The 14716-nt window shown below is 37.0% G+C and overlaps 1 protein-coding gene across 7 annotated transcripts in view; it reads left to right on the forward strand.

Annotated features, from left to right (window-relative positions):
• BORCS5 (BLOC-1 related complex subunit 5) overlaps positions 1-14716 on the forward strand; it is a 222749-nt gene that overhangs the window by 15870 nt on the left and 192163 nt on the right. The window lies entirely within an intron of this gene.

A 14716-nucleotide genomic window follows, 5' to 3' on the forward strand; every position in this document is an offset into this window, starting at 1 on the left:
TTGTTGAGCCCCCACATATTTGAATTTTCTGGCGCTCTGCCTATTATTGATTTCAAACTTCATTCCCTTATGAATTGAGAAAGTGTTTTGTATGATTTCAATCTTTTAAAATTTGTTGAGACTTGCTTTGTGACCCAGCATATGGTCTATCTTTGAGAATGATCCATGAGCACTTGAGAAAAAGGTGTATCCTGCTGTTGTGGGGTGTAATAGTCTATAAAAGTCTGTTAAGTCTAGCTCATTTATTGTAATATTCAAATTCTCTGTTTCTTTATTGATCCTCTGTCTAGATGTTCTGTCCATTGATGAGAGTGGGGAATTGAAGTCTCCAACTGTAATGGTAGATGTGTCTCTCTGCCATTTCAGTGTTTGCCTCACGTATTTTGGGGCATTCTGGTTCGGTGCATAAATATTTATGATTGTTATTTCTTCATGTTGAATTGTTCCTTTTATTAGTACATAGTATCCTTCTTTGTCTCTTTTAAGTGTTTTACATTTGAAGTCTAATTTATTGGATGTTAGTATAGCTACTTCTGCTCTTTTCTGGTTGTTATTTGCATGAAATATTGTTTCCCAACCTTTCACTTTCAGCCTATGTTTATCTTTGTGTCTAAGATGTGTTTCCTGTAGACAGGATATAGAAGGATACTGTTTTTTAATCCATTCTGTCAGTCTATGTCTTTTGATTGGGGAGTTCAGTCCATTAACATTTAGTGTTATTACTGTTTTGGTAGCACTTTCGTCTACCATTTTGCCTTTTGGAATTTATATGTCATATCTAATTTTCCTTCTTTTTACACTCTTCTCCACACCTCTTTCTTTTCTGTTTTCGTATCTGTCTCCAGTGCTCCCTTTAGTATTTCTTGCAGAGCTGGTCTCTTGGTCACAAATTCTCTCAGTGATTTTTTGTCCGAAAATATTTTAATTTCTCCCTCATTTTTGAAGGACAATTTTGCTGGGTTTAAAATTCTTTGTTGGTAGTTTTTCTCTTTTAGTAATTTAAATATATCATCCCACTGTCTTCTCACCTCCATGGTTTCTGCTGAGAAATCTACACAGAGTCTTATTGGGTTTCCGTTGTATGTGATGGATTGATTTTCTCTTGCTGCTTTCAAGATCCTCTCTTTCTTTTGACCTCTGACATTCTGACTAAGTGTCTTGGAGTATGTCTATTTGGATCTATTCTTTTTGGAGTGTCCTGCACTTCTTGGATCTGTAATTTTAGGTCTTTCATAAGAGTTGGGAAATTTTCAGTGATAATTTCTTCCATTAGTTTTCCTCCTCCTTTTCCCTTCTCTTCTCCTTCCGGGACACCCACAACACGTATATTTGTGCGCTTCATATTATCAGTCAATTCCCTAAGTCCCTGCTCATATTTTCCATTCTTTTCCCTATAGTTTCTGTTTCTCTTTGGATTTCAGATGTTCCATCCTCCAGTTCACTTGTCCTATCCTCTGTCTCTTGAAATCTACCATTGTAGGTTTCCATTGTTTTTTCATCTCTTCTACTGTATCTTTCATTCCCATAAGTTCTGTGATTTGTTTTTTCAGACTTTCCATTTCTTCTTTTTTTTTCATTCCTTGCCTTCTTCATGTCCTCCCTCAATTCATTGATTTGGTTTTTAATGAGGTTTTCCATTTCTGTTCGTATATTCTGAATTAGTTGTTTCAGCTCCTGTACCTCATTTTAACTATTGGTTTGTTCCTTTGACTGTGCCATATCTTCAATTTTGCTGGTGTGATTTGTTATTTTTTGCTGGTGTCTAGACATTTTATTACCTTAATTAGTTTATTCTGGCGATTGGTTTCACTTATCTTACCTAGGGTTTTCTTGCTAGATGAGTTTGTTGTCTGTTCTTTGACCTTCAGTTCAGCTTTTTCCGGATCTCTATCTTAGATTTTGTTTAACAGAGGATAATTTTTCAGTTCTTGTTTTCTTGTTTCTTGTCCTGCTTGTAAGGTGCCTTTTCCCTCCCCACCCTTAGGAGGGTCTACATAGGTATTACAGACACCAGCTGGGTTTTCCCCAGACTAAACTGTCCTCCTATCAGGGGGAAGGAGTCACCTGCGTCAGTTTTGCCTGAGGGTAAGACCCAGCAGGTTGAAAGACTTTCCTGTGAAGTCTCTGGGCTCTGTTTTTGTTATCCTGCCCAGTATGTGGCACTTGTCTTCCTGCGGGTCCCACCAACAAAAGATGTTGTGGCTCCTTTAACTTTGGAAGGCTCTTCCTGCTGGGGGCGTGGTGGAGATGGAGGAGAGGTTGTAGGCTGGTTTTAATGGCTTCAAATTGCCAAGCCCTGGGGTCTGAATTCCTTGAGAGAGGGATTCCACCTAATTTTAGCTTCACCCCTCCCCTGGCTAATAGGCGGGAGACAGCCCTGAAAGCAGTCTGTTTCTGCCTATGTCTGGGGCAGTTGCAACCCGAGTAGTCCCACCGCTGAATTCAGAGGCAGCCAAGCCTCCGTAGAAACAGCCACAAAAACTTCCGTTTCGTCCCCTTTCCTCTTTTTTGGTTAGCCCAATAAGCGACCTCTGCCTTGACCAGTTTCGCCTGAGCTGGGGGCCTATTTTTATTAGTCAGAATTTGTTTATTAATGCCACAATTGGTGTTTGGTTGGACTTAGTCCCTGCTACGGATCGAGTGTCTTTCGTTTCCCTCTGGAAAGCTGCCTGTGTGGGAGGGGTGCCGGGCACTGGCCGCCACGGCTTGGGGAACTCACGGTTCCGGAGACTCGCAGCTGGTCCAGCTGGTCCAGATTGGGGTACGCTGTGTGTCCGGTCACTGTCATGGCTCTGGGAGCTGTTCTGTTCTGTTTATGGTTATTTAGTAGTTGTTCTGGAGGACGAACTAAGACACGCACAATCCTAAGCCGCCATCTTGGCCCCTCCCTAGAACGTCATTCCTTTTTATAGCTGAATAATATTCCATTGTATATGTGGTATACCACATTTTGTTTATCTGTTCATTGGTTGATGGACACTTGGGTTTATTCCATCTTTTGGTAATTGGGAATACTGGCGCTATGAACATCAGTATGTCAATATCTGTTCAGTCCCTGCTTTTAGTTCTCCTAGGTATATACCTAGTAGTGGGATTGCTAGGTCACGTGGTAATTCTATACTGGTTTCCTGAGGAACTGCCACACTGTGTTCCACAGGGTCTGTATCATTTTATATACCCACTAGGAATGAATGAGTGTCCATTTTTGTCTTCAACATTGTGATGGTTGGAGACAAAATATCCAGTGTTATCGAAGATGAAATATCCAGTATTATCGTAAAAGCAGTGCTTGAGCCATTTGTCCTTTGGTTTTTGTATGTCATTTTTTTTTTGTCTTTATTTGCCCATATTGCAGCCTTCTGTTCTACATAGTTGATCTTCTGTGATGTATCTGATCTAGTTCTCATTTCTGTTTATGCATATGCTATTTTTAAATACTTTCTTTGTGGTACTTTGGGGTTTGTATTATACCACCTATGTCTATAATCTACTAATTTGAAAAGATACCAATTTAGCTGCAATAGCATATATGATCTCTGCTTTTATCTTCTCCAGTTCCCTTCTTTATACTGCTCTAGAAAATTGGAGGCTAGAAGGGATAAATAGTTTTTTATCATCACAATCAATTTTTTTTTCATTTTTGTGAATATAACATATATAGAAAAAAAAATAAATTTCAAAGCACAGCAATTAGTTGTAGAATAGATTTCAGAGTTTGGTATGGGTTACAATTCCACAGTTTGAGGTTTTTACTTCTAGCTGCTCTAAGATACTGGAGACTAAAAGAAATATCAATAAAATGATTCAGCAGTCATACTTGTTTGTTAAACCCTACCTTCTCTGTATAACTCCACCTTCACCTTTGATCTTTCTCCCACTCTTTAGAGGTATTTGGGCTATGTCCATTCTAACTTTTTCATGTTGGAAGGGGCTGTCAGTAGTATGGCGTAGGGAAATGGAACTAGCTGATGTTCTAGAGAGGCTGGGTCCTTTAGCTTTCAGGACTTACCTGGTCCAGCGACCCATCTGGAGATTGTAGGTTTCTGGAAAGTTACCCTAGTGCATGGAACCTTTGTAGAAACTTATGTATTGCTCTTGGTGTTCTTTAGAATTGGCTGGAATGGTTTTGGTTGGAGTTTGGCAAGTTATGATAGGTAGCAATGTCTAACTGAAGTTTGCATAGAGTGACCCCCAGAGTTGTCTCTTTACTCTATTTGAACTCTCTCAGCCACTGATACCTTATTTGTTACACTTCTTTTCCCTCTTTTATTCAGAATTGCATTGTTGGTCCCATGGTGCCAGGGCTGGACTCATCCCTGGGAGTCATCTCCCACGGTGCCAGGGAGACTTTCACCCCTGGATGTCCTGTTCCACGTAGGGGAGAGGGCACTGATTTCACTTGCACAGTTGGGCTTAGAGTTAGGCTACATCTGAGCAAAAAAAGGAAGGTCCTCCAGAAGTAACTCTTAGGCATACCTATAGGTAGGCTGAGCTTTTCCACTATACACATAAGCTTCATAAGAGTAAGCCTCAAGATCAAGGCCTTGGCCTATTGATTTGGGTGTCCCTAATGTTTGACATAGTACCAGGGTTTCCCCTGTGTAAAGTTTAATAGTTCCTTATTGTTTCTCCTGACCTAAAGGAACTTTGCCAATACTTTTTCTTTCTCATTTATTTGTGATTAAAAATAAAACATTTAGCAAGGTAAGAAACTTTCTTAACGTGATAATGTTTCCAGCAAACACCATAGAAACTTCCCTTAAAGGTCAGAATAAGACTATAAAATGCCTTCATCCATGGTTCTTGGTTAACATAGAACTGAATATAAGTCCTGACCAATGTTTTACTAAAAAAAAAAAAAAAGAAAGAAAGAAAAGGTATAAAGACTTGAAGGGAATAGAGAAAGCTGTCATTGTTTGAATATGATATTATTATCTAAACAGTAAAATGAATAGAATCAACAGACAAACTATTAGAACAGATAATGAACAAATTTCAACAAGGTCCCAGTTATAAGATTAACCTACAAAAATCAATTCCATTTCTCTTCACCAACAATAAACAAACCTAAAGTGTAATTTCAAACTATCATTAGCAATCCCAACAAAAGCTATAAATTGTTTAGGAGTTAGCAAATAAGAGAATGTAAGTTTCTGTGGAAAAAATTTACACACTAATAAAGTACCTAAAAAATGATGTGAATAAAAGCAAAGACGTTCTGTGCTCTTAGGGTAATTAAATATTATGCAGGTGTCAATACTACACAAATAATTTATAGATTTACTATTGTAAGCAAATTTCCACTTAGGTTTTTAAAATTAAGGTTTTTAAAATTAAGGTCTAATTCATGTACCATACAATTTACCCATTAAAAGTATACAATTCAATCATTGTTTGCATCCTCACAGATATGTGACTAGCACCACAGTTAAATTTTAGAACATTTTTATTACCTCTAAAAGAAACCTCATTACCCCTCAAGCCATCACTCTGAACTTCCCACCCCCACCCTGATTTCCCTAGTCCTTAGGAGCTGCTAATATATTTCTCTCCGTACAGTTTGCCTATTGTGGACATTTGACATGAATGAAATTGTACAATATGTCATCTTTTATTATGAGCTCTTTTGACTTAGCATAATGTTGTCAAGACTTATTCACCTTGTGGAATATATCAAGACTTTATTCCTTTTTGTGGGCAAGTAATATTCCATTTTATATCTATATCACATTTTTTTATCCATTCACTGGTTGATGGACATTCGGGCTGCCTCCGGCTTTTAGCTATTATGAATAACGGCTGTCAACAATTGTCTGCAAGTTTTTGTGTAGGCAGAAATGAAGAACTGCATGCATTCTAATAAAGATATAGACTTGGGATTTTACTGATATTGAGAAGCTGATGTTAGATGTACAAGAACAGATGGACTTTGCCAATGCTTTTTGATTATCTGCTTAGTGTATTCTAGGACGTGTCCAGGAATTACATTAAACTATACAGGATTAAAGGCCCTCCTTCTTATTCTGGACTCCCTGTGTTTTGACTGTTTAAATGAGCTATCCAGACAGGTTGAGTTAGATTATGTGGTACAGAAAATTTAGGCTCTGGACAAAATAAACCTTTCTTCCTTTGGTCTCAAAGAGTGGGTGAGGTTCTAAAATATAGACAATGTCTTCCTTACCTCTGTGTTCTGAATTACCTTAATCCCAACCTGATCAGTTTTGTTCTTATCTCTGAGTGCCAGGTTATACATATATAAAACAGCCTCTCAAAATCCAGAACTAATAATTACCACTCCATACTAAATGTGACTACTATAAGAGCTTACAATCTAGGCTCGCTCTTATAAGCATTTTTGAAGGAGACCATACAATAATTGCTCTTTTCTTTCTGACTAATTTTGCCTCACCCAGTGTCCTACAGGTTCATTCACAATGTTGCATGCCTCATAACTTTGTTTCTTTTTGTAGCAGCATAATATTTGATCATATGTATACACCATCATTTGCCAATCTACTACTCAGTCAGTGCATCCTTCAGCCACCTGCATTCATTAAGCGTAATTGTGTCAGGGTTTTAACTCACTTCTGTGAGTGGCTCTCTGGTCTGCATCGGCATCCGGAAGGACCCTGTTTGTGTGGCCTCTGTGCAACTCCCAAGGTGTGTGAGAAAATGTGAGGAGGGGTCTGGACTCCCTGGTCTGGGAACCAAATTTCTTACCTGATTTTGGTATTTGTTTTTCTTTTTCTTTGATTCGGTGTTTGTGGAGTCATTCTCCCATCTCTTTCATACTCTAGCACTCCAAGCAAGTGGGATTTGTCCTTTTATCAGTTAATTCTGAGGGGAGACTTTTACAGGACATGTCTTGTATCACCATGTTGATGACATCACTTGCCCTAGCATGTTTTATCTTCTTACCCATCTTATTAGTTTTCAGTATTTTGATGAATTACATTGTTCATTTGTTGATGAAGCCATTGTTAATGAATTTTCTATCTCCCCATATCCTTGTACAATTGGATTAAAAGACATAGCCTTTACTTTTAGAAACTTAAAGCTGCCACTTGTATTCTGTACAACACCCCTTCTATAATTGCAGGTAGTACTGCTACGCCGTCATAATTTTCATACCTCCACTTCCTGTTAAGTCCATCATCTCACCTCATAAACTGTCTTGTCCTTAGTAAGGTTTTCTGTGACCAGTTTTTATCCCCACTTTAGAGAAATAGTGAAAACAAACAAACAGATCGTTGGGATACATTTAATACTCTTCTGGGAGTTTTCTTTTTTAGACTTTTATGATAATCAACCAACTAGTAGGAGAAACATCTAACAGAAGGCTTTGTGTTAGGGAAGCTGACCTCAGGTTTAAAGTTATCACTGGAAACCCACAGACTGAATAATTAAAGTGGTAGAGTCAAAGAATACTAGATTTTGTTGTATTGATACCTGGGTTTTAATTGTGACTTTTCCACCTACTAGCTGTGTTGCTCTGGCTTTGTTTTTCCGCCTCATTGTGTCCTGGTTGTTAAGAAAATTGGGAATACTTGCTAGAAGGAGGAAAGCTGATGAGGAACAGGTTACTGTGATAGGTGAGCTGTGTTGGGCTAAGGAAGGTAGAGAAATTACTTGATGAAAGTTGCATTGAGAATAGAAATGGCAGGATGTGGCAGAGGCCAGACTACAGGGAACAAAAGGCAGTGGACATTTAAATTGTTGTTCCAGTTTAATTTATGCCAAAGAAACATTTTGCATAGCTTTTAGATAGATGGGCAAAGGGGAAAATTGGGTGCAAATAATAAATTTTTATTTATGATAATATAATAATGATAGTAATAGTTAGCTAATCTTTGCAATACCTCTGCGTTGTAACTATTATTCTTTCCATTTTTCATATTAAAACATTTAGGCTCTGAGAGCTTAAATTAATTGCTTCAGGTTACATGGCTGTAAATGATAGCCCACTTAAGATGGCGTCAGGACATAGTTTCAATTATTCTTCACAGAGAATAAGACTTAGTTTGCAATTCTAACAGAGCCCATTGTAAAAACCTCTAGGTTATAATAGGAAATAGGGTGGTGGGTGGGAGGTTGTTAGGGGTTTTCGGTACAGCATTTGTTGCAGTCTCCTGCTTTCACGTTATTCTGCCTGATAATTTAAAGCCCTGCCGTCTGCCTGCTGGGTTGCTGTGGGGGCCACTCATCACAGTTGTCTTTGTACTCTAATCTCTTTTTACTCCTTTACTGCTTTCAAGATGAGGCTATTTCTCAAAGTAGTAAAAAGGGCTACACAGAGAAGAAGGTACCCCCCAGGTTTGATTTCAGAAAGCTTTTATTCAAGTTAAGGACAGTTTATTCGTTCAAAACAATATATTCAAGTGATACAGAGTCATTATGGAACTATGGAACTATTGTTCCATAATGTCATATGATGTAATGCTAATGCTGTGGGTGAGCTGCAGAGGCAGTGGTTCGGTGACTTTGGAGGTAATGTTTGCATTTTTAATAAGCAGATTCTTTCCTTGGTCTTAACTTTTTTGGATAAATATACCAGAGTATAAACTTATGCTCCATAATAGTGCCAAATATCTGTTTCTCTTCTTATTTTTAAGTCAAAGACATTTCTATTTTTCATAGCAACCTTTGAATTAGCAGTTTATTTTTTATTTTATTTTTGCATGGGTAGGCACCGGGAATCGGGCACCAGGAATCGAACCCTGGTCTCTGGCATGGTAGGTGAGAACTCTTCCTGCTGAGCCACAGCGACCTGCCCTGAATTAGCAGTTTATTTTGAAATTTAAGGCGTTTATTAGAAAATGAAATATTGGAAAATTAGAAAAGAAAGTAGGAATACATGGCTACAATACAACACAAAGGCAATATGTAGATTTGATGTAAATTAGATTTCAAGGGGTTAAACAAGCCCTATAGAGTTCTTAAAATTCAACCACTCATATTTTTTAATGAGTCCTACTTAATTTTAGGTCATTTTATAGAAATGAAATATTCACAGTTGAAGTTAATATTGTTAAATGTTTCATATATAAAAGATATAAAAATAGACTCATTCACTTCTTGTGGAGGAATATATGCATACATGCACCAACATGCTTATGATCTCTTTGCAACTGAGCTACTGTTTTTGTTACTGACCTTGGATACTACATAAAAGATTGTCTTGCTACCTAGGCAAAGGGTTGTCATTGTTACCAACAAGGAAGATTAAAGTTATAAAATGTAGTTGCTTAAGTGATTCTAAGTGGCTTTGTTGAGAATTCTGTGTTCAGTTGTTAATAGCATGATGCATGTGAAGCAGATTTTTATAATAAAAGAGACTGGGGTTTTTCTTGCTGGAACAAAATTTCATGGAACAGAAGTATAGGCCTTTAAATTGCATGGATCATAGAGAGTTCGTGCTGGGGAATAATGAAGTGAGAGGAAATGGTGATGAGGAGAACATAAGGAAACTAGGTTTCAAATGACAAGTTTCTTCATGCTCTTCTCACCCATTCATCTGTGAACCAAAGTTAGAAAGGCTTTAGTTTATCAGACACTTGCCTCTGTCAGCTGTCAGACCTTAATTCTGCATTGGAGAATAGGGCACTGTAGGAATGAATCTGAATCATTTACCTCTAAGCTCAGGGTTGTTCTTAAGAGTATAGTATTGTCCTCCAAACACTATGTGGTGGTTAGATTCAGTTGTCAGCTTGGCCAGGTGAAGGTGCCTAGTTTTATTGCTGTGGACATGAGCCGATGGCATGTGAACTTCATCTGCTGCTGATTACATCTGCAGTTGGCTAGGTGGCGTGCTGCTGCAATGAATGATGTTTGATTTAATTGACTGGTACTTAAATGAGAGAGCTCAATGTAGCACAGCCCAAGCAGCTCAGCATACCTCATCTCAGCACTCGCAGCTCAGCCCAGGCCTTTGGAGGTGCAGAAAGGAATCACCCCAGGAAAGTTGTTGGATCCCAGAGGCCTGGAGAGAAGGCCAGCAGAGATCACCTTGTGCCTTCCCACATAAGAAAGAACCTCAGTTGAAAACTGGCTGCCTTTCCTCTGAAGAACTGTATGTTTTTAATGAAATAAATCCCCTTTTATTAAAAGCCAATCCATCTCTGGTGTGTTGCATTCTGGCAGCTAGCAAACTAGAACACACTTATATTTGAAAAATTGGTCATTTATTCCTGATTACCACATCCTCTTTTTTTTTTCTATATTTATCATAGGTTTCCATCCCACTTACTAAACTCTCTGCTTTTAGCTTCATAACCGCATGGTATCCCAGATCTTTTGTCTCAAGACACTCTTGCCTCTATTCTTCTCTCCACCATACTGCTTAGTGCTCTTTTGGAGAACTGAGAGTCTAACCTCTTAAGTATTTTGAAATATAAAATCTAGACAATTCTAACTATATATAAGTCTATATGATTCATCAACTTCAACTTCTTGTCCTATTTCTCCAACTGTGATCTGGTCAACAGAGCCAAGTATTTATTACCTAAATTCAGCAGGCCTCCGTCTTTTACTTGTGTATAAAGGTATGTATGCATGTATTCATTTGCTTAATCAGCAAGTACTTACAGTACCCTATTTTTAGTAAGTGAATAAGACACGTTCTCTGCCTTCTAGAAGCAAGCAACTACCTGATTTTCCATCAAACCTTTCCTTTTACCCTCTTTTTCTCTGACCAGGAATAAGGTCTATCGTGGGAGAGTATTTTATGTACATTTGAGTATATTCTGCAATTGTTAGAAGTAGTTCTATAAATGTCAGTTAAGTCAAATTGTGATTAATGGCATTTTCAAAGCATCTGTTCTTTTATTGAGTTTTAAAAGTTCTATCACTAAAGGGGGTTATTAAAATCTCAAGTTATGATTGTGAATTTGTCTGTTTCTCCCTATAATTCTGTCAGTTTTTGCTTTATGTATTTTAGAGATCTCCTATTAGGTACATACACATTGATGATTATGATATTAACCCTCTCATCATTATGAAATTTACTTATATTTATAGTATTCCTCTTTGTTTTGAAGCCCAATGTGTCGGTTATTAATATAACCACTCCAGCGCTCCAGTACTTACTATCTACATATTATATCTTTTTGTACCCTTTAAAAAAAAAAAAATCTCTGTGTCTATATTTAAAGTGCATCTCTTATATAGATGGCATATATTTGGGTCTTGCTTTTTAATTTAAGCCAACAGTCTTTGCCTTTTAACTGGAGTATATGGATCATTTACATTTAATATAAATTGATATGGTTGGATTTAGGTCTTTCCTTTTGTTTTTCATTTTCTATTTGTACTGTCTGCTTGGGCTTTGATTCCTCTCAAACTTCTTTCCTGCCTTTTGTATCAATTGGATATGTTTTAGTATTCCATTTTAATTCTCTGTTGACATTTTAGTTATAACCCTTTGTGTTAGATTTTTAGTTGTTGCTCAAGGGATTTTGACCAAGATTCTTAACTTATCATAGGTCACTTAGAGTTAATATTGTACAATTTCACTTAAAATGTAAAAAACTTTCAATGCTATTGTGCCAGTTTGAATCTGTGGTGGACCCCAGAAAAGCCATGTCCTTTAATCCTCATTTGGTATTGCTGGGTTGGAGCCTTTTGATTGTTTCCATGGAGATGTGACCCACCCAATTATGGATGATACCTTTTGATTAGAGGATTTCCATGGAGGTGTGTCTCCACCCATTGAAGGTGGTGTTGCTTACTGGAATCCTTTAAAAGAGGAAACATTTTGGAGAGAGTCCCTTTTGTAGAGCTACAAGAAAGCCAGCAGATGATGCCATGTTCACTACATGCCTTTCCAGATGAGAGAGAAACCCTGACCCTGTTCACCATGTGCCTTCTCACTTGAGAGAGAGATCCTGAATTTCAGTGGCCTTCTTGAACCAAAGTATCTTTCCATGGATGCCTTTGATTAGACATTTCTATAGACTTGCTTTAACTGGAACATTATCTCGCCTTAGAACTGTAAACTAGCAACTTATTAAATTCCCCTTTTAAAAGCCATTCCATTTCTTGTATATTTATTTCAGCAGCTAGCAAACTAGAAAGGGTATGGTCCCATTCATACCCACTTCTTTATCACATGTTTAGTGCATTTACATATGGTAGAAATCTCAGTGTATATACACACTCCTATACATACACACACACACACACACACACACACAGTCGATTCTCATTATGTACGAATTCTGTTGTGAATTCACCTACTCACGAACATTTATTTATAATTCCAAAAACAGTACTTGTAGTATTTTTGTTGTCATTCTCAGACATGCATAGAGCAGTGAAAAATTAACATTGTCTAACATACATATTCCCAGCTGAGGCTAAATGAGGTGATACTTTGCCTTTTTGTTTCAGCTCTTATACTGTAAACAGGTGTCCTTTTCACTTTATATTTAGTGCCACACTTTTGCATTTTTTGTGCTTTTTGTTGGAGATTTTGCTGTTTTAAGATGGCCTCTAAGCATAGCACTGAAGTGCTCTCTGGTGTTCCTAAGAGCAAGAAGGCTATACCTAATGCAGAAAATACATATGTTAGATAAACTTGGTTCAGGCATGAGTTATAGTCAGCTGTGGGTTCAGTATTAATGAATCAACAATATATATTAAACAAGATGTCTTTTAAAAAGCACACATTAAATGAGGTTATATATTGATTGGTTGACCAATCAATATATAACCAGAAGCTCACAGGAACCTAGTCTTGCATTTCCTCTAGGAGCAGTGGTTCATATTCACTAATTCAGTGTTCATAGTGAATTTACAAACATCATATAACTACTGCAAATAGTAAGAATCAACTTTCTTTATCTCTCTGCATTCATACACATATTGTTTTAAAAATCTATCATATAACCATTTCTTCTAATCCCTGTTCAGTACTATAGGTTGGAAAGTTGATTAGGTTATCTCCATAGAGACTAGACTCAATTGTGGGTATTAAATTTTATTAGATGGAGTAGTATCTCCACCCATTCTACATGGGTCTTGATTTGTTTACTGGAATGCTATAAAAGAAGAGACATTTTGGAGAGAGTTCCTTTTGAGAACAAGGAGGGAGCCGTAGAACCATGACAGAATGATGAGAGAACCATAGAGTCCACCAGCCAGCGACCTTTGGAGATGAAGAAAGAGAATGCCATTGGAGGTTTCATGAAGCACGAGGCTGGAGAGGAAGCTAGTAGATGTTGCCATGTTTGCCACATGTCTTTCCGGTGAAGAGAGACACTCTGAACTTCATTGGCCTTGAACCAATGAAGCTTTCCCTGAATGCCTTAATTTGGATTTTTATAGACTTACTTTAATTGGGACTTTTTCTCAGCCTTTAGAACTATGAACAAGCAACTTACTAAATTCCCCTTTTTAAAAAACCATTCTGTTTCTGGTATATTGCATTTCAGCAGCTAGTAAGCTAGAACAGCATATAAGCCATCTGAAGTATACTATCAGTGGTTCTTGGTATAATCACAGAGTTATACATTCATCATATGTCAATTTGAGAACATTCTCATTGCTTGGAAAAGAAGAAAATTAATCCATACCCCTTTACCCCTATTATTGATACTTAGCTTTGGTATAGGACCTTTGTTACAGTTGATGAAAGAATATTGCATTGTTACTGTTAACTATAGTCCTTAGTTTGTATTAGTTTTGTTATTCCCATATTTTACCCTATTACTAACACCTTGTGATACTGACTTTTTTTGTTGTAGTTCATGTAAGGACTTTCTTATATATATATATATTTTAACTTTTTTACTGTATAGTATAAGATATAGAAAGCAAAGAAATCATATGTCTTTTAAAGATACTAAGGAGAAACTATGTAGAATGTCATATTTCCCATGTATTTACCATTTCTGGAATGTTTTACCTCTTCCTATAGATTCGAGTTAACACTTGATGTCATTTAGTTTTAGTCTGAAGAACTTCTTTTAGTATTTCTTATAGTACAGTTCAAGTGAAAACAAATTCTCTCCATTTTTATTTGTCTGAAAATGTCATCTTTTGCACACTTTCTTATAGTTATTTTCTTATTTGTAATTAATAGGTATTTTGTGAGGAGATACTGTGAGCTTCTGTAAAATCTTGTTATTCAACCCACGTTCTTTCTCCAGTTATATCCAATTTGTTTGTTTATTTACATCAGTGTGGAACAATAGACTCCTATTTTATTCAATGAGTTATATTCTGTTACTATCATTATTTATTTTGAATCTCAAAATGTCCCAAATTTGGTTGTTCGGAACACCTTCCATCTAGCTCCTTTTTCATTGCCATTGTTCTTTGAATATGTCTTTATTTTCTAGTACAACACAATGTACCAACTTCCCCACTAGTGCATCTAACGTACAAGACTTTGATTTCATTGGGGTCGAACTTGGGCAGCGTGGTGGAGGTGGCAGGTGTCGATGAACCCAAATACAGGACGAAGAAAGTCTCACTGTTTTAGAAAACAAATAATACACTTAGAATCACCAAAAATGGTTATCTTAGCTTAACCATAGGCATATTTAATAATCATTGTAAAGCCTATATTTGCACAGTAAGTTTCATAAACCAATTTAAGATTAAGGCAGTAAGAAAAGAGTCTGAATATACAGATAGCAAAGTTCTTGAATTCTAAGTATTAAACACTAAGATACCATTTAATCGGCTGTCAAACTGTGAATGTTCTCACATAATT

Source organism: Tamandua tetradactyla, chromosome 7 (genome assembly GCF_023851605.1).
Source record: "Tamandua tetradactyla isolate mTamTet1 chromosome 7, mTamTet1.pri, whole genome shotgun sequence".
Taxonomy (NCBI): domain Eukaryota; kingdom Metazoa; phylum Chordata; class Mammalia; order Pilosa; family Myrmecophagidae; genus Tamandua; species Tamandua tetradactyla.